Source organism: Pinus tabuliformis, chromosome 1_2, assembly GCF_031772625.1.
Source record: "Pinus tabuliformis cultivar Carrire ecotype Pingquan chromosome 1_2, CPIR1, whole genome shotgun sequence".
Classification (NCBI taxonomy): domain Eukaryota; kingdom Viridiplantae; phylum Streptophyta; class Pinopsida; order Pinales; family Pinaceae; genus Pinus; species Pinus tabuliformis.
In genome coordinates this window covers 785,686,978-785,707,577 of record NC_142298.1, presented here as the reverse complement: position 1 = coordinate 785,707,577, position 20,600 = coordinate 785,686,978, and positions in this window count along the sequence as shown.

Sequence of the window (20,600 nt, the reverse complement as noted above, 5' to 3'; positions counted from 1 at the left end):
TCTCACCTCATTTTTTTCACCTTATAAAAGCTTGCATTGACAACCCATGGATTGCCCCTCTAGTCAATGGTCGTCCTACCAATTTTTTCCAAGCTCGGAGAGGCATCAGGCAGGGATGCCCTCTCTCCCCCTTTCTGTACATTTTAATGGTTGACTCCCTCAGTTGAAAACTCTCAGCTGAAAGAGTTGCTGGTACCCTTCCGGGTCTCAAACCTTCCGTTGGTGTAGACCCTTTGAACCATGCTCTCTTTGCAGATGATTCCCTACTCCTTGGAGGTGCCTCCACCAGAATTTCCAAAGCTTTCGACACTATCCTTAGAAGTTATTGCAGAGTTTTGGGAGGATTAGTCAATGAGAGCAAAAGTGAAGTCTTCAGCTGGAACATAGACCAGCAAGATCTCATAAGCATTTCGAATCTCCTTGGGTTCAAAGGTCATGCTCAATGGGACAGGATCAAGTACCTTGGCCTCCCCATCACAAATGGAGTTAATAAGTGATCGCTCTGGAGCGAAATTATTAGTAAAATCAAATAAAAAATCTCAGGTTGGGGAGGCTTCTGGTTAACAAAAGGTGGTAAAGTCATCCTAATCAAGTCTCTGTTGTCTGCACTTCCAATCTATCAAGCAGCATTTCTATTAGCTCCAAGAAATGTGATGGACCAGATCTCTAAACTCCTCCAAGATTTCTTATGGCAAGGTGGGAAGGGCAATGAAAAAAAAATGCACTTAGTAAACTGGGATTTGGTTAAAAAGTTGACTGCAGAGGGCGGTTTACAAATTTGAGATCCCTCTCTTGTCAACATAGCACTTGGAGGTAAGATTCTATGAAAGATGGTCCACGAGCCCACTCATCCAGTCAGCATCATTCATCGGACAGAATACGTACACAACAATTCTCTCAGAAATCTGCAGTGTGACAACTCTGTTAACTGCACGCAGGTTTGGAGACTATGCTGCAAAAGCAGTAATTTCTTCAAAAAATTTGTATACAGAATTCCTGGCAATGGAAAGCGCACAAACGTGTGGCTCGATCGTATCATGGGTCGTGATCCCCTGGCTGAAAACGAGGAAATCACAGAACTTAGAGAATGGCTGGAAAGGACGGGTATTAACAGTATTTATGACCTTTCGAAATGGGATCATCATGGTGACTGGGCCGGCTAGGATTTTCATGGTGTCCCTATCCGGTTAGTCCCTCAACAATACTTACTTGCTGAACTGCTGGAGGAGTCAGTCCCTGTAAATCGATTCATGAAAGATAGCTGGGGCTGGGGCCAGACAGGAGCATATTCTATAGCAGCAGGTTACAGAGTTCTATAGGCCTCAAGGAACAACAGCCAATCTCCGGCCTTTTGGAAACATGTCTGGGAACCATTAGCCTTACCAAAAGTGAACTTCTTTTTCTGGACCCTGGTTCATAATAAACTTCTAACTGGTGATAATCTAGCGAAAAGGAACATAGCAGGGCCACATAGATGTGTGCTATGCAGAAGCAACCTCGAAACAGCCCAGCATTTATTCATGGATTGTATATTCGCCAAAGAGGTTTGGGGACTTATCCTTCAGGACTTCCAGATTTCTGTCCCTCCACAGACTTCTGTCTCGGAATTTTTCGCCTCTTGGAGTCTTTTCTACCCTCATAGAATTCCTATCAAATCATTTTGGCGCAAAGTCTGGACAGCTTTTCCCAAATACGTTTGCTGGCAGCTCTGGTTGGCCCGCAATGAGCTGATTTTCAAAGACTTGCAACACTCCCCGTTGCATGTAGCAGCTAAAGCCAAATCCTTCCCCTTGGAAGCTGCCCAGCAGCAGTATTATAAAGAAGACTCTTTGCTTATGCCCGAGGAAAAAAGGTGGCTTGGCCCCCTTGAGCCATATCCTCGAAAGTATCTCCTTACCCCTCAAACAGCAAATCCGGATTGGCGTAAAAGAGATCCTGATGACACATTCCAAAATTGGTGGCGGATTCAAAATTTAACCACAATATTCTTCAATGGGGCTTCCAAAGGAAACCCCGGTGTTGCCGGTGCAGGTGGGGTCATTTACTCCCCGGATGGGCCTTCAAGAGATTGCTTCTGCTGGGGTTTAGGCCAGAAAACCAACAATCAAGCTGAGATCCTCGGTCTTCTAAAAGCATGCCTCATAGCAAGAGACAAAGGTGTCAAAGACCTCCAAGTCTTCGGAGATTCAGAGATATTAATAAAAAAATTAAACTCGGAGGAACTATTCAGCAATGCTAGTCTCAACAAAATTTTGGGCAGATTGAAGAGAGTCCTTCTAGACTTTGCTTCCTTCAAGTTTTATCATATACTCAGAAATTCAAACAGTGAAGCAGATCAGATGGCGAACAAAGGTTGCTCTCTCATGAAAGGGCAGCTAATCCTAAATGATGAAAGTACCTTTCAAATTCCTTGAAAATGTTGTAGCTCAAAAGCAGTATTTGATGGACAACTGCATTGTTGGCAAAGACCCATTCTCTCTTCTACAATTAAATAAAATACATACTCGTTTCAGTTAAAAAAAAAATATGGAAAAATATTCTTAACCACTCAAATTTACTCTCAATTTGCCATGGATATTCTTACTCTGTAAATAGGTCTTTTTACAATACCATGGGCCAATACCATGGCTTATCAATGCTCCATACCCAAAAAACCATCATTCACTTCATATAACACTTGTTCATATTCCATTTAAAAAAATAATAATCAGTTTAGTTAAAAGGAGAAAATGATACAACTACTTTCAAGATAAATCTCAATATTTAATTTGTGTATACTACTATAAATATTCTAAAATATTTAGTAGAAGTTAAATCTCTACCATCCACTTAATAATTATTAATAATTAAATTAAAATGCAAGAAACTCAATTCCAAAATAAACACACATATCCACAATTATTCAATTTTTTTAACTATAAACAAATATTTTAATAATAATATAAATTAAAATAATAATAAATTTTCAAAATGAATAAATACCATAATAATAAATTTTAAACATTAATATATTTATAAAATAAAAACTCAAATTTAATATAAATAATAGTTACATAAAAAATACCCCATATAATAATAATAATAATAAATAATATGTATTTATATTGCATCAACATCAAAATTTTAATTTTATAAAACCAAAATTATTATAAGTATAAATTTCAAAATTGCAAACGCACATTTAATTTATTAGAAACAATAAAACTAATTTAAATTTAAAAATATTTTTAAACAAATCATTAAATAAATAATTATATAAAACTTTTGGTTTATATATTTATTAATCTTTCCTGATTTTTCAAATAATAATATCTAAAAGATAAACCATAATATTTATATAACATTATAAATAAAACAAAATTCTCAACATTCTTAATAAAAGCAAATTAAAATTTTAAATATATTAAAATTTATATAAATTTTTAAAATTTAAATAATATTTAAAAAAAAAAATTTAAATTAAAATATAATCTTAAATATTTATATATTTTGGAAATTAATAAAAAATATGTTAAAAATAAAATATTTATAATATAATAAATATACAAAATATGAAATATGTTAAAAATAAAATATTTATAATATAATAAATATACAAAATATGAAATATTTAAGTATAATGCATTGAATATTTTGTTTAGTTTATGGAATATTCTAATACAAATTAATGGTGATATATGATATATTTTTGAGGTGTAGTTTTATTGGTTAGTATGTGATGTAGTCTTGGCTAGTTTAGGTTCAAACCTCATGGGAAGATTGAGGATGAAAGCTACTTCCATCGAATTATACTTCCGAAGAGACATCCCATAGTGGATGACAATTAACATTTTTCCATAAAAAAAATAATAAAAAAACTATTTTTATTTTTGAAATTCATAAGAAAATAAAATTAAAATACCTATTTTTTTTAGCATCATTTTCAAAACATTAATATAATTCAAAGTTAGTAAAAAACATTAGAAAGTAACAAAATGTATATGAAAAAATCACAATTATATTGGCCCCATACACATAAGATAAAAGGTTAATTTAAAAACTTCACATAAAAGACTTAGAATACATATTAAATATTGCATTGCATGCACAATATAGAAGCTCAAATGACCATGATAATGATTAGCAATAAATAATTGTTATCAAACTCTCGCCATAAATCATAAAAAACTTCAAAGTATAAAAAAAATATGGGTTTAACCTTTAAAAAAAACTTTAAAGGTATCTAATAATATGCGTTCATTACTCAAATAATTTTAAAAGAGACATTTATAAGAGACTATTCTATTTATTTCTTATTGGAAGATGGGTTTTTTTAATAATTTTCATTGGTACTCATGTTTTCTGTTATAATTAAAATTGTTCCTCCAAGAGATCTTTTGAAATCCACTAGCTACTTCAAAAAAAAATGTTATTGAATACATTGAAAATATGTAGATAAACTAAATGTGACTATTCAAAAGAGTACCTACTACAACACAACATAACCACACCAACCTTATCTCAAACCACACCAACATTATCTCAACTTTGGGTCATTTAAATGCACCTTCTTGAAATGGTCAAGAAAATTGATGTTTCCACATTTGTTGGCAGTTGCTTCTATGGAATATTTGGTTTAGTGAAATGGTCAAGAAAATTGATGTTTCCACATTTGTTGGCCATTTCTTCCATGGAAAAGTCGGTTTAGTGAAATGGTAAAAATGTTGATGTTACCACATTCGTTGGCCATTTCTTTCCTCCTAAATTTGGTTGATAACTCAGACTATATGATACAATCAAGAAGTTTAGAGATTCAACCCACAAATTAAAATCTAGACAATTACTCTATGGGCGTAAAATTGTTAAAGTAATATGAGAAAATGTGGAACCATAAGAACCAAGATAATGAACAATAACCTTTCTTGATGAGATCCTATTCCAAAACCCTTGAAGTAGCTTAGTTACTAAAATTGTTAAAGTAATATGAGAAAAGGTGGAACCATAAGAACCAAGATAATGAACAATAACCTTTTTTGATGAGATCCTATTCCAAAACCCTTGAAATAGCTTAGTTACTAACGCTTTAAAAAATTACACTCTATTCTCAACATTTAGATACAATTTTGTACTAGGATAATGACTTACTCTTTACAGTGATAAAATTTGCATGTAATTCCTACATTCCAATATATAACTCAATGGATAGTAATTAAATTGGAAAAAATGAAACTCTACACTTTCCCTACACTCAATCGCTTCGTGGAGGTGCAAAGGTTGGCTCATGCTAATGCTAGATTGGGAGCATTTCAATTTTTTTAAAGGGGTAGGAGGCAACTACATTGTGGTCCACATAGAACTTTTGAATTTGAAAATGAGACGTTTGTGGATGACCATATCTTATGTTGGATGAACATTTCTCATGGATGTCCTTGATTTCACTCAACTATCTGACTGACAGAGTCTTAATGACTCTACAGTGGATAGCACCGTGCCTCTCCTCGTTCTCGTACCACGCGAAAGTTACGGGCAGGGTTTCCGGCAGTGAAAGTTTCCGACCACAAACAATTTCCAACGTCCGTCTATGTAAACGGAGGCCGAGAGGTGGGCCCGAGCAGGCCACCTAAGCGCATGCCAAGAACCTGCAATCAGGATAAGGGTTGCCGAAAATACTCAAAAAGCATGTGCGTTGAGTGATGTTCAACGCTTCCTGAGCTCCAGATGTTCTCCAATGATTTACTTTGGAATGATTTACTTGTGGATTTTTCATGCTGTTAAATAAACAGAAATTGGACTACTATGCGATAGGAGTGCCTTGATCATTCTACAACATGTTGCTTCCTCGTGGCAATGTTCATCGGTCTTTGTATTATGGCACTGCATTGGCTTTCTTAGGTAAATTAACAGCCCAGTGTACGCAATGTTGGCTATTTAATAATAACCAACTTCTATTATAAATTCGTTCCTTGTAATTGCAGGTTCCTGCCATGGTGGAGCATGAAGGTTCGTTTGCATACGACAGGGGAAAGGTGTGGATTAATGGGAACAACGCAGAAATAGCCAAAGCGTATGTAGAGCAATCTCAGAAGGATCTACAACAATTTTTTGGCGCTCGAGGTCATGAAATGGCAAGTGGTGGTGTCATGTTTTTATGTGCAAAGGGTCATCCCAACTTAGTGCCCGCGCATCACCAAGTGAGCCCACAGGGTGAAAATTGCGGTTCCGACTTTGACGTAGCTTGGGAGAGCCTTATTTTCGAGGTATCTCTTCAACCTCCTCCACTCGTGGGAGCACATAGATTTGATTGAGAGATGGTTGAGTTTGCATAAACGTTTTTGGCAAAGTTGAAATGCCATTCGAAACTCCCACTCTGTAACCAAGATAAGTCAAGTCTCTCCTTGTTCTAGGGCAATGAAGACACAAATTGGTTCTGGGATGGGCAAGACCACTAATAAGATGGTGGAGAGTGAACATTTCATTACAGAACATTGCCACCACTTGATACTTATTCATTCGAACTTCAGAGTATTAGTAGTAGCACCGTATTAGGTAAAGCATAAAATGGATATATAGAATATTAGTATTAGCAGAATATTAGGTCTAGCATGCAATGGAATTATTGGGTGTCCTTCTACTTAGTGGTACTTTATAAATGCATTTTTATATAGAAAGGGACTTTAAATTTCAAATTTAAATATTACTATGAATGAACAACTTTCAACCAAATTCTTCTATTTAGTATTATTTAAATTTAAAAAATAGATATGGTTAATTTATATTTTATATCTATACATAATATACAAAATTATCGTTGAAAATCAATCATTTATTTTTATAAGAGAAACAATAAGACACTAAATTTTTAACAAGACTAATTTTAAGTGGGAATATTTCCAAGTTGAAACAACTTATACATACAATACAACCTTCAAGATTAAGGAAGGTCTTTTAAGTGGTTGGTTATGCCCTACAACATGAATAACGTGCCAAAAATATTCATGATTAGAATGGTGGGTGATATTCTACAATTTCTCACCAATACTTGATTTCTATAACATTAATATTGAGGTTAATAATTAATGTTAACATTAATATTAATATTTTAACATTAATATTAATATTAATATTACGGTTAAAATTAATATTAATTTTAACATTAATATTAAGGTTAATATTAATATTAATATTAATTTTAATATTAATATTAAGGTTAACAACATAACATTAATGTGGGTATCAATAAAGTTGGTAATATTAATATTAAGGTGTATTGATTATTTATTAATAAGGTTAAGATTTATTAATAATATATTTATCTACACATTAAGATATTAAGCTATACATTAGCATATTGATCTATAAATTAGCACATGTTAATCATGATTGACTTGGTTAACCATAGTCAACATGGACGTCATGTTCAACCATGATTAATAATGAGCATTATGTTCAACATCCCTATAGTTAACCATTGACATCATTCTCACCATACCCATTGTCAACCTTGGTTAACGAGAGAGAACACACAAAATGGGTTTGTGTGAAGACATTTTGTACTAAAATTCTGAACTTTGAACAACCTTTTTCCACGTACTCACATTCTACAAGTGAAAACGTTGGATTGAGAAGGAAGTCATGGTCAGGTAGATTGTTGATGCATGTAGGCATCTATCTCTTTTCTAAAACCTCTATGCTTGTAATCTCTCTTGGATTCCAAACCCAAACCATTGAATTCTACATTATATATACTCCAAATGACATTTAAGGACAAGAGGCTATATGATAAAGTTCAAAACAAGGCCAAAAAAATGTTTTGATTGTCGCCAAATTCAAGCATGACTACCATTGCCATCATGGCCCCTAAAGCATTAAACCCCTTTAGTTGACCTTCTTCCATTGCAAGAATTGTGGGCCCTATTTTTAATCCAGGTGGATATTGGTGGCCACCCGCCTATTCCACTTGGACCCCCAACATTGTTTCGTTCAGTTTCACAATTTCCAACACATTTTCCTATTTTGACAATTTCTTATTTTTGACAATTTTTTGAACCCTGAACTTTCGAAACCATTTTGAGGCCATAAACAATGTTTCCTTGATAAATAGGAAAATAAGAGGCCAACAACCATCCATTTGTAGTCAAAATTCATTGTCCTCGGATATATATTTTTAACGAGGTATCGTGTGTGCAAAATGGAGATCGTACGCCAAAGTTACGACCCTAGAAAGTTGAAGTTCCAACTAACCCCAGCGGGACCCACAAGATTTTGGCACTTCATCTCCTAGGGTTAGGTTTTGGATGTTTATGGTTTTCCAATTTTTTTATGATAAAAAGGCCTCGAGACCTCATTGTAACAGAGCTTAGAAGGCATGTAGTCATCACATCTCTTCTCAGAGATAGGCTACCATCACTTGAGTTAGTTTGTTTCTTTACTACATGTAAACAATTTTCAGTAGTTGTTATTTATTAATTAAAGTTCTGATTTATTGTATATTTGTGTTTCGTTTAAATCTATATTTTATGTTGTTCTTTCATAAATCCAGATCAATGGTATCAGAGCGCCCTGCTCTTTCTCTGTTTTTCTATGCATGTCCCCAACAAGATCGAGGTAGAAGGAGTTGGGACATGAACTAGCTGAACCCTTACAAGACCAACCTCACCGACCTTGACAAACTCCCTTGGGGGAAGAAAAGAAAGACAATGGAGTAGGAGTTCCTTTCAAAATAGTGCTTGAAGAGGCCCTTAAGCAACAAAGGAACAAGATGATGGACAATTTTTCCCAGATCCTTCGGCAGGTATCAGTGGGTGAAGCATCTTCATCCAACAGTCACTTTAGAGGTGTCACCCACTTTAAGGTACAAGTTAAATTTGACATTCCTATGTTTGAAGGTTAGATAAATGTAGATGCCCTAAATAGATGGTTAAAGCTTTTGGAAGGATATTATTTTGTCCATAATTTTTCTAATAGGGAAAATATTACTTTTGCACTCATCAAAGCCACCCCCCATTTCAAGGACTCGTGGGAAATGAATTGTGAGTGGAAGGAAAAGGAGGAACCCTCACTATTTTCAGCCACACCTTCTTGAAAATTCTTTTCGAGATGTCATTTGTAACAACCCCAGGTTGATTTTTTATGTAAATAAAACAATACCAAGGTCATGGGACACACACTGTAGTGGACATCTCTTGTGGTTAATTAATGGCTATGAAAATTGGTAAAGGAAAAGAGGCAATAAATGGATATTTAATATGAAAACTAAAAGAAAATAGGAGAAAAGGAAGATGAAGAGACACAAATATGCATGCAAGGGAAATTAGAGAGAAATTAGAGGAAAATGAAGAAGAAGGAAAAAGGAAAAGAAGAGACTAGGAATTAATGATAAAAATGCATCAGAAAAACAATTCACAGCTCTTGTCAGTCTAGCTTTTGATAACTTTTATAAATAGAGCTCTAAAAGAAGAGAGATGAAGCACTTAGACAAGAAGGCAAGAAAAGGAAAGAAAGGGAGCACAAGAAAAGGTTGGAAAAGCAACTACAATAGGAAGACATTGCAGGTAACAGGTTGCATGTGTGATTTCATTGCTAATATTTGGATGCATGGTACATGCATTTGGTTATTTGGTTGCTTTGTTGTCATTGGCATGGGATTTTCCTAGATTGATAGTGGTTTTCAGCCTTGCCTTATCATTTCCTGGATAGCCATGGTGTTGTGGGTTCCTTGTTTTGGTTTAAACTTTGGACAATTGGTAGACTTTGGATCATGGTGAGGTGGTCTCATGAAATTCCCAAGGGTCAAGAGTGGAGATGGGCTTTCTCCTAGAACTCTTGATGGATGGGTGGAGACAGGAAAATTCCTCAAGGTATGGTGAAGAAACTTGGAGGCATCCAAACTTGTTTGGTGTTAATGATTTCTATAATTGTTTAGGTGAAATATCTGTGGTTGAGGGTTGATGTGGTTTGGCCTCTGCAAGCTCTGGTTGGTTATGTTTTGATTTATCCCATGAGATCCCACATTCACGCTTGGAATATGATATGGGGGCGATTCGCTGAAAGAGATATTTGGTTCAACCCAATCTATGGTCGGGAGTACGTGGAAGTCCCTAACTTGGTTGGCATTTACATATTCATATGAGCTATTTTCTTATTGTGATCGATGAGGACATGTAATGGTTATTGTGTTGATGTTATGATTGATTTTCCATCAATTCATTCTAGTTATATGCTGGTTATAGGTCTGGTTAAATGATGTGCTCTTATTATGGATCTTGCTTATGATTCGTTAAGTTCGTGAATGGTTATATAAATGCATGGGCTAACAAGTGTTGTTACAGCTAGTTTGAGAGGGCATTAAGCCTTTTTTATGATTCCTTGATGAAGTTAAGGATACATTGAACATATATACATTCATGATGTGTATTTATTATGTTTACCATGTGTTTGACAAAATTTTCTCATATGTTTGGCAAATTCTAAGCAAGATCTAACCATTAGAGAAATTTTGAGGTCTAAAATGGGCCTAAAAAAATGCACAACCAAATTCAACTTTATAAGAACCAGTAGGATTCAAGATGATGATGTCAACCATGGCGAATGATTCACCATTTTTGGAGTAAAAAAGTAAAAAGATTAAAAAAATATAAAAACTATTTTTTCAGCACATATTTTCAACTTATCTCCCTATGCTTTTACTCAAATTTTGATCGGAAGCACTAAATGGATGCATAATTTAATTCATCATCCAAGGAGTACCCATGTTGTATACTTTCAATGGACCCTTCTACAAGAAAATCGTTATTGAAATCATATTTTTTCATGTATTTCTCATTTTTTATGTAGCAAGGCCGATCAAAAGTATGAAACATGGGTACTCCTTGGATGAGGAATTAAATTTTGCATCCAACAAGTGCTCTCGCTCGAAATTTGAGTAAAACCATAGGGAGACAAGTTGAAAATACAAGTTGAACAAGTAGTTTTTCTTTTTTCCCTCTAAAATTTGATAATGTAATTTTATTTTATTTTATTATTTCCACTATTATTTTATAATATTCCTTAGGAGGCCCATTTTAGACCTCAAAATTTCTCTAATGCATAGTACTTATCATACACACTTTTCTTCACCTTAGACTTGATTCTGGAAATTTATGGGTTGTGGTGTGTAGGCTAGCCCTGGAAATGTGCATTGAGTTCGTGGTTGCATGCATGGAACTAGGAAATTTTGGCTGCAACTTCATAGAGGGAGGCTTGTGCGTGTGGCTAGAGCCTTCTAGCCACACTCACAACAGCTTATGCGTGTGGTTGGGTTGTGAGATTAATTAAAAAGAAGTTCGAGCTTAGGCTCTAATCACTAGGGGTTTTGGTTTGACACCTAGGTGATATGGTGTCCCTGAGAGGTTTCAATAAGTTTTTAGTTAGTAAACCCCACTTCCCTAACTAGAACTTAGATGTTGGTTCATTTCATAGAAACTCTCAGCTAATGTTTACTTGGAGAGCTTGTAAAAGTGGGTAAATGTGGGATGGGATGGTTACAGGGTGGTATTAGAGTGAGGTTGCAACATTAGACCTTAAGGTAAATGCAAATTGTTATGTATGCATGCCAGTTGTCTATGTGTTATTATGAATGCATGTTAATCATTTTTATGGTTATGATATCCATGTATGAGCTGGTATGCTTGTGAGATTGTATCGTGCTAATTTGTATTGGCCTATGGAGATGCAATAGGCTCCCCTGAGATACCTTGAGGTATGATTTTGATTATGTTTCTATTTAGCTAACAATGGCATATTGCAGGAAATAGAAGGCCAAGAAATGAAGAACATAATAATTGAGTACAATTCATATGACTCTCTGTATAGGCCTGAAGAGACATTGGTAGGATGTGAGAGATCAATTGAGCAACAAGGAGAGGGATATTATCCTAGTTTGGCAGATACATTGAGAAGCTTGAAGGAAAAAATTGTGAGTTGCAAGGTATACAATGAGCGGTTGATTGAAGCATAGGAAAGGCTTACCAGAGCTCAGGAAAGAAATTCGACGTTAATGCAGTGATTCTCCAGAGCCTTTCAAGTTTGCAGAAGTGGGGACAATTAGGGATCAGTCATGGACAAGAAGAAAAGACTAATGGTATAGATGGAAGCAGGTGTCATAAATAGTACAGGGTAGACAAAGATGATACAGTGAAGAGTGGTAGATCCTTGGATACACTTGACAGGAGGGCTAGCACTCATGGATTTTATTCTAGCTCTGGTTCCAAGAGACATCATCGTCTTCACTACCAACATCCTTATAGGAGGAGTGAGGGGGAATATTTTCCAGAAGAGTTCAAGAAATATCCTAATTTTGATGGAGAAATAAAGAAATCAAAGGATCTAGAAGCATGGTAGCTTGGAATGAAAAAATTCTTCAAATTGCATGATTATTCAGACAACTAAAAGCCAAGATAGCCACCTTCAATCTCAAGGGAAAAGTAGATATTTGGTGGGAAGATATTAAGCATGTTAGAGGCATCAGGGAAGAGGAGCTAATTTGGGATGATTTTGAAAGACTCTTCAAAATAAAGTAACTGTCTGAGAGATATTATGATGGGATGGCCAAGGACTTCTATGAGCTCAGGATGGGTTACATGACAGATGAAGAGTACACAACTAAATTTATCTAGTTGTTGAGGTATGTGCCCTATCTCAAGAATGAGAAAGTGAAGATCCAAAAGGTTCCTCGGTGTGCTGCCAATAGAATTCAAAGATCAAATTGAGTTTGATGAGCCTTGATTAGTGGAGGAAGCCATCAAAAAGTTGAAGCATTATTATGAGAAGTCAAAGAACAATCCTGAAGTCAAGCGGCATTGGAAAATGATCCGAACCTAAATAGGAATGCAGCAAATTACAGATATAACCATATATTAGGGGAATTTTGAGGTCTAAAATGGGCCTCCTAAGAAAAATGTACAACAAAAATAAACTATATGAGAACCAATAGGATTCAAGATGATGATGGCAACCATGGGGCATGATTCACCATTTTTGGAGTAAAAAAGTAAAAAGATTAAAAAATAATAAAATAATAAAACTATTTTTCCACTAGTATTTTCAACTTATATCCCAAATTTTTTACTCAAACTTCGATGGAATTACTCGTTGGATGCAAAATTTAATTCGTCATTCAAAGAGTACCAATGTTGCATACTTTCGATGGACCCTGCAACATGAAAAATGATAAATACATGAAAACACGTGATTGCAATCACGTTTTTCATGTATTTCTCATTTTTTGTGTAGCGAGGTCCATCAAAATTATGCAACATGGGTACTCCTTAGATGAGGAATCAAATTATGCATCCAATGAGTGTTTTTGCTGGAAATTTGAGTAAACCCATAGGGAGATAAATTGAAAATACGAGTTGAAAAAATAGATTTTCATTTTTTCCCTAAAAAATTTAATGATGTAATCTAATATTATTTTATTATTTCCACTATTAATTTATGATTTCCATAGGAGGCCCATTTTAGACCTCAAAATTCCCCTAATGAATACCAAGATGCAACAAAAATAACTTTTCATTTCATTAATATCAAATACTGAAATAAACTTACAAACAAAATGGAAATAAACTAGCTCAAGCGATGGTAGCTTATCTCTGAGAAGAGATGTGGCGGCTACATGCCTCTGAACTATGTTACAATGAGGCTTGAAGGCCTATTTATTATTGAGAAACAATGGAAAACCCTAAACATCCAAAAACCTAACCCTAGGAGATGAAGCGCCAAAACTATGGGCCTCGTTTGGGTAAATTAGTATATCAACTTCATGGGGTCGTAACTTTGGCATGTGATATTCGTTTGATGCGCACAATACATCATTATAAAGATCTATCCAAGGAATACAACTTTTGAATGGAAAACATTTATTTTCACCCCAGTTATTCCCAAAAAACGTCGTTTAGGGCCTCAAAACGGTTATGGAAGTTCGGGACCCAAAAAACTGCCAAGAATAGTAAGCTTTGCTACAATTAAGGATACTGAAAAACTGAAAGAGATAGTGGGGGTCCAAGTGGAACAGGTAGGTGGCCACCAACATCCACTTGGATCAGTCCTCCCTCCTTAGGAAGAAATGGTCCCCATTGCGTTGAGTGCCTCCATGAGACAGGGAAACTTATGTTGAACTTTGTCCCTAGTGAGCCACTTGCCTTGGTGCAGGAGTTGGCCAACTTTGACAACCTGATATAGTTGGATCTTCTACTAGCGAGTGTTCTTGATCTGTGTGTCCATAATCCGATCAGTTGTGGCTTGTTCCATGCAGTCTGGGTTTAACTCTATTGGTGTGAGTTATTTTGCAATGTCTGATGTGTCCAATAATGGTGGGAAGTATGGTCGAAGGCAGTCCACATTGAACACTGGGTGCAGGCCAAGGAATGGGGGAATGTTGAACTCAAAAGCATTGTCTCCCACAACCTTGGTAATGGTGTAAGGACCATATTAGAGTGGTCTGAGCTTCTGATGGGCTCTTGTAAAGCGTTCTTTATGCAAATGCAACCAAAAATTTTCGCCCACCTAAAACTTATGTGGCAACTAATGTTGATCATGTCGCTTCTTATACTTGGAAGTTGACTTATCGAAGATGTCGTGAACTTGTTGGCAAATGTGTTGGATGCTTTCAATAAATTTGGTCTCTTTATTAGCCTCAGACAATACATGTGTGGATTATGTCTGTGTAGTCGCATGAGGCATGACAACATTAATCGAACACAATGGTTGAATTCCTGGACCCACTTGAAAAGGACTGTGACCAGTCGAGCTATGGAAAGCTCTGTTATAACTATGTTGCACAGGGAAGAATCTCATCCTATGTTCGTGGATGATTAAAGTTGTACATGCGCAGTATGTGTTGTTGAAAATAGCAACAAGAAATGCTAAAAATACCATTACTATAAATAGCATTTTAGGATATACTCCAACTCTGTTGCAAAAAGCAACAAAAATAGAAATGCTAAAAATAACATTGCTATAAATAGAATTTCAGGATATATTCCAATTTTGATTTGTCCTTGCATCAAAATTGAGAATTAAAATTCGAATTTAGTCTCACTGGCTATTTGAAAAATAATTAATTAATTCATCTTGAGTTAATTAGTTGGAGAAAATCAAACATGAAGTCTTTGTGAAGACATGCAACAGTTATCCCTTTGATTGAGGAAGTTATCCCTTAATTAAGGAGATAAGGATGAGTTGTATTTGAGTTGTAATTAGTTAGCTCAGTTAACTGAGTTAAGTCGAGTTAAATTAGTTCCAAACAGTTCGTGGAACTAATTGTGAGTTCAGTTAGTTAATGCATGCATGCATGCAACTAGTGTTCTCCAGATAACTGAATATTCTCTCATAAATAACTCATGCATGTCAGTTCAAACAGAGACCCAGTTGAGATTAAAGGAAGGGACAATGTACTATCAGTTGGAGGAATTTTCCTATAAAGGAAACTCATCCATGCAGAAGGAATTATCTCCTTCAGGATTGTGCAGTTATTTTAGAGGTCAGTGAGCAGTGTGTGAGGTAATTACACATAGGTGGTAGCTTGAGGACCCAGGAGAAATTGCGCAAGAAAATAGGAGGCTTGGAGGACTAAAGGAAGGCATATGTGTTGTCTATTCTGTCTATGAGCAGTAGTGAGGGATTGTACTGAGAGCTGGATAGCTTGTGAGCTAAAGCTTTGTGTAATCCTGAGATATTTCCACTTGTATGATAATACAGATAGCGGGGTTTTTAGCTGAGGCTTTCCCCAGAGTATTCTTCTGTGTTTCATGTGTATGGTTTCTTCTTCTCTGTTATATGTGTTCTATTTGATCTTGCTCAAAATCGATTAAGCTTCTGCAAGTTTGTTTGTAGAAGTAGATCAAGTATTTTGCTTTAGTATATTGCATTATCAGGTGATCTACAGTGAGAATTTCTACATGGTATCAGAGAAAAGGTGATCAAAGCAGAGAACAGTATACAAAGAAGGGAGAAGTTCAAAGTTTGAAGTTCTTGATTGTAGAAATCGAATTCTTATCACATCTCAAAGTTCACCAATGGCGTTCAATGGTTTGAGACTCGAGTATGCCCTGGATGGCAGCTCGAATTATATAGCCTGGAAGGATCACATGGAAGCAGTATTAGAGGACAACGGTTTGAAGGACTTCATTGATCAAGAAGTCCCCAAGCTAGCAGCAGCTAATGCCCAAGAATTGGCGGAATGGAAGAAATGTGTGGCTAGAGCGAGGAGGATTCTTCTAGAGGGAGTTCGAGACCATATTGTCTCGAGTCTCCATGGGAAGGAGACACCGTTTTCAATGTGGAAGACATTGAAGGATCTATATCAGAACAACAATGATCAGAGGAAGCTGGCGCTGAAAGACAAGCTTCGGAAAATCAAGTGTGAAAAGGACGACACGATCTCTACATATCTAAACAAGCTCACCACCTGCAGAGATGAGCTTGGAAGTGTAGGAATCACAACAGTCGATGATGATATGGTGAGTCTTGCTCTCCTTAGTCTTCCTAAGAGCTGTCATGGCTACCAGGACTCAGTGAATGGAAGAGAGAAACTGCCAGATTGGGAACGATTGTGGTCGGATCTGATGCAGGAGGAGATCAGGAGAAGCACCAGAGATGGTTCTTCATCTAAGGAGGATGAAGAAAATTTCGCCTTAGTGAGTAAGGCAAGGAAAGGGAAGGAGAAGGATTCTCATCCCAAATCGAGTTCTTCTCATGGAGGGAAGAAGATTGACAAATCTAAAGTGAGATGCTTTAATTGTCATGAGGTGGGCCATTATGCAACTAATTGTCCATTGAAGAAATCCAAGAAGGGATCCTCGGAAGGATCTAAAGGTGAGGCATTGGCCTCTCAGTTCGAATTGGATTTTACCCTCATCACATGCATGGTTTCATTGATGATGGGTTGTGGTTGGTTTCTTAACAGTGGAGCCTCATTCCACATGACCAGTGATAAGAGTTTGTTCAGTACCTTGGAGGAGAAAGACCTCAAGATACTCATAGAGATGGGTAATGATGAAAAGTATAGTGTTTCAGGAGTGGGCATGGTTTCTTTTCAGAGGGAGCATGGAGCTCGCATTACCTTGACAGATGTGAAGTATGTGCTAGGACTGAAGAAAAACTTGGTATCAATCGCAATGGTGGAGGACAAAGGCTACGATGTTGTCTTCAGTAAGGGAAAGGTTTTCCTTAGACACATCACCACGAGACAGGTGAAGCAGATCGATTCACGAGTCAAGAACCTGTATGCTCTTGAGGTTCAAGATGCATGCAAAGCCTTGAGGAGCAAGGCAACTGTTAGAGACTTGGTGGTTGAGAGGGAGAGTACATTACCTCTCAACATGCAGTGCCATAAGAAGTCTCAGAAAATTATGGAGGAGCCACAATTGGTGAAGCAGCTTCAGGAGGTTGTGGAGCAGCCACAACTGGAGAAGCAGAGAGGAGACCGAGTGGAGGCATCCACTCATGCAGAGACCTCCAGTAGGGGGAAATTTCGAGCCAAGTGGGTAGAGGGATCACATGCAGCCATACCTCCAAGTGTGAGGTGGGGTGATGTGAAGTGATAGTCCCAAGAAGGCTGAAATAGGGGCAAGATCCTTGAGGTACCTAGCCTCTTTGATTAGACCTTGCTACGGGAGCCTCGACGAGGAGTAGCAGGATTGACTAAGTGGGTAGAGACAGATGCGGATGGAGCGGCAGAGGAAGCTTCAACATCAAAGGATGTTTCTAGCCCAACAGGGAGGTCAGTTGGGAGATCAGTTACTTACTTCTCAGTAACTGAGTTGCAGTGCAGCAGTGGGCAGCACGATGCAACATGATGAGAGGAGGTGCAGTGCGGATGCATGCTGGGAGATAGGACCAACAACAGCACAGATGCAACAGGAGGAATCAGTGTGATTGATGCAGTTAGAGATCAAAGTGACAGAGGCTAGAGCAGTCAGATACTAAAGAGCACAAAGGTGCAGAGTTTTCAATCGACAGAGGCAATAACAGTTAGAGACTTTGATGACAAAGGCATCATTTTGATTCAGGTTGGATATTTTTTGTGTTTCTGGAGTTGTTGGAGCAACAACACTTGAGAGAAGTGTTGCATGTAGAACATTCCAAAGGTTCAGGATCGGGTTCGAGTTGAATGCCTTTCTTGTTGAGAGGGAGTGTTGAAAATAGCAACAAGAAATGCTAAAAATAGCATTGCTATAAATAGAATTTCAGGATATACTCCAACTCTGTTGGAAATAGCAAAAAAATAGAAATGCTAAAAATAGCATTGCTATAAATAGCATTTCAGGATATATTCCAATTTTGATTTGTCCTTGAATCAAAATTGAGAATTAAAACTCGAAGTTAGTCTCACTAGATGTTTGAAAAATAATTAATTAATTCATCTTGAGTTAATTAGTTGGAGAAAATCAAACATGAAGTCTTTGTAAAGACATGCAACAATTATCCCTTTGATTGAGGAAGTTATCCCTTAATTATGTAGATAAGGATGAGTTGTATTTGAGTTGTAATTAGTTAGCTTAGTTAACTGAGTTAAGTCCAGTTAAATTAGTTCCAAACATTTTGTGGAACTAATTGTGAGTTCAGTTAGTTAATGCATGCATGCATGCAACTAGTGTTCTCTAGATAACTGAATATTCTATCATAAATAACTCATGCATGTCAGTTCAGACATAGACCCAGTTGAGATTAAAGGAAGGGATAGTGTACTATCAGTTGGAGGAATTTTCTTATAAAGGAAACTCATCCATGCAGAAGGAATTATCTCTTTCAGGATTGCGCAATTATTTCAGAGCTTAGTGAGCAGTGTGTGAGGTAATTACACACAGGTGGCAGCTTGAGGACCCATGAGAAACCACGCAAGGAAATAGGAGGCTTGGAGGACTGAAGGAAGGCATATGTGTTGTCTATTCTATCTATGAGTAGCAGTGAGGGATTGTACTGAGAGCTAGATAGCTTGTGAGCTAAAGCTTTGTGTAATCCTGAGATATTTCCACTTGTATGATAATACAGATAGCGGGGTATTTAGCTGAGGCTTTCCCCAGAGTATTATTCTATGTTTCATGTGTATGATTTCTTCTTCTCTGTTATATGTGTTCTATTTGATCTTGCTCAAAATTGATTAAGCTTCCGCAAGTTTGTTTGTAGAAGTAGATCAAGTATTTTGCTTTAGTATATTGCATTATCAAGTGATCTACAATGAGAATTTCTACATGTGCACTATCATCCTATTGGCAACCTCCGTCTAACCATCAGTCTAGGGATGGAAGGCAGTTGACTTGGTGAGATTGGTGTTCAATAGTGTCTAGAGCCTTGACCAGAGTGTGCTTAGGAACCTGTTATCCCGATCTAATATAACGGTCTGCGGGATCCCAAAACATTAATATTAACTTTATAGTCAAGATCAAGGTTAATATTCCATTATGCACTAGTTGATTTACTGTTGTTTATATTCTATTGTGCAAAGTAGTTTGTTGTGGTATTTGGATTGGTAATGTCAAAGATTCTAAATCCCTAACCTAGATTCTCCAGTGTCATGGAAAAACAACATATATTGTGTCTCTCGTTTGTTTCTCTTGTTCATAATGCTTAGTGTGTTTTTCTACCCCATTAGCTTCTCAAAACTGAGTTTTGTTCACTATTTGTACTTATAAAAAATGACCCACCTTAACATATTTCTTAGGGATTTAGTCAATTCATCCTTCCATGGCCTTTCAATCATGATTATTGCCCCATATTGGTGGACATTGGACATTGTCTTTACTTTATGTCGAGAGAATTCCTTTAACACTTTCTTGTGTTTAAACATTTCATTAAGCTAAGTTTGAGTTCTAATCATGCATCAAACACTATTTTTACCTCATTTTGGTTGAAGGAGCTCACCATTACCCTCCATCCAATGAATATATTCCAATCGACCATGACCATCTAATGAATTTATTCATATCAACCACGACACGTCTTTCTCTAGGGGCTTGATTAAGATGTTTAGTACCCTAGTTGCCACTTGTTCATCGGTAGTTTACCTTGTATCTAGTACATCATTCATCCTTGAATGATTAGTTCCTTCCAATGTTTGAGTTTAACTCATTTATTTACACTATACAAGATAATACAAATACCTCGACCCCCACTTTCATTGTTCATGGATGAACTTTCCTATGGAAATGATGATTTCCATCATTGACTACTAACCAAATAGTTTCTCCCATTCTTAAATACAACTCACTATCACATTATAGAGAATCATATTAAGTATTGTTACTATTTCAAATTTAGTAAAAGAACATGGACATTTGTTACCCTTTTCTTGCTTGTATTTAAGCTCCTTATATCTTGAGATCCCTTATAATTTTAAATTTGATCTTTTATAATTTCATTTAGCAACATTATACCATTGATTATGAAAGATGTAATGTTGCACTTTAACCTAATTACCCATTGTTATTGAACCTTCGTTCCATTTCTATCATAAACTTAATTTTGTCCATATATAAATATGGGTATATCTGACCTATAACAATTAAAAAATTCTATATATCATATTCGTCCATATATAATTATGGGTATATCTGAGCTATAACAATTAAAAAATTCTATATATC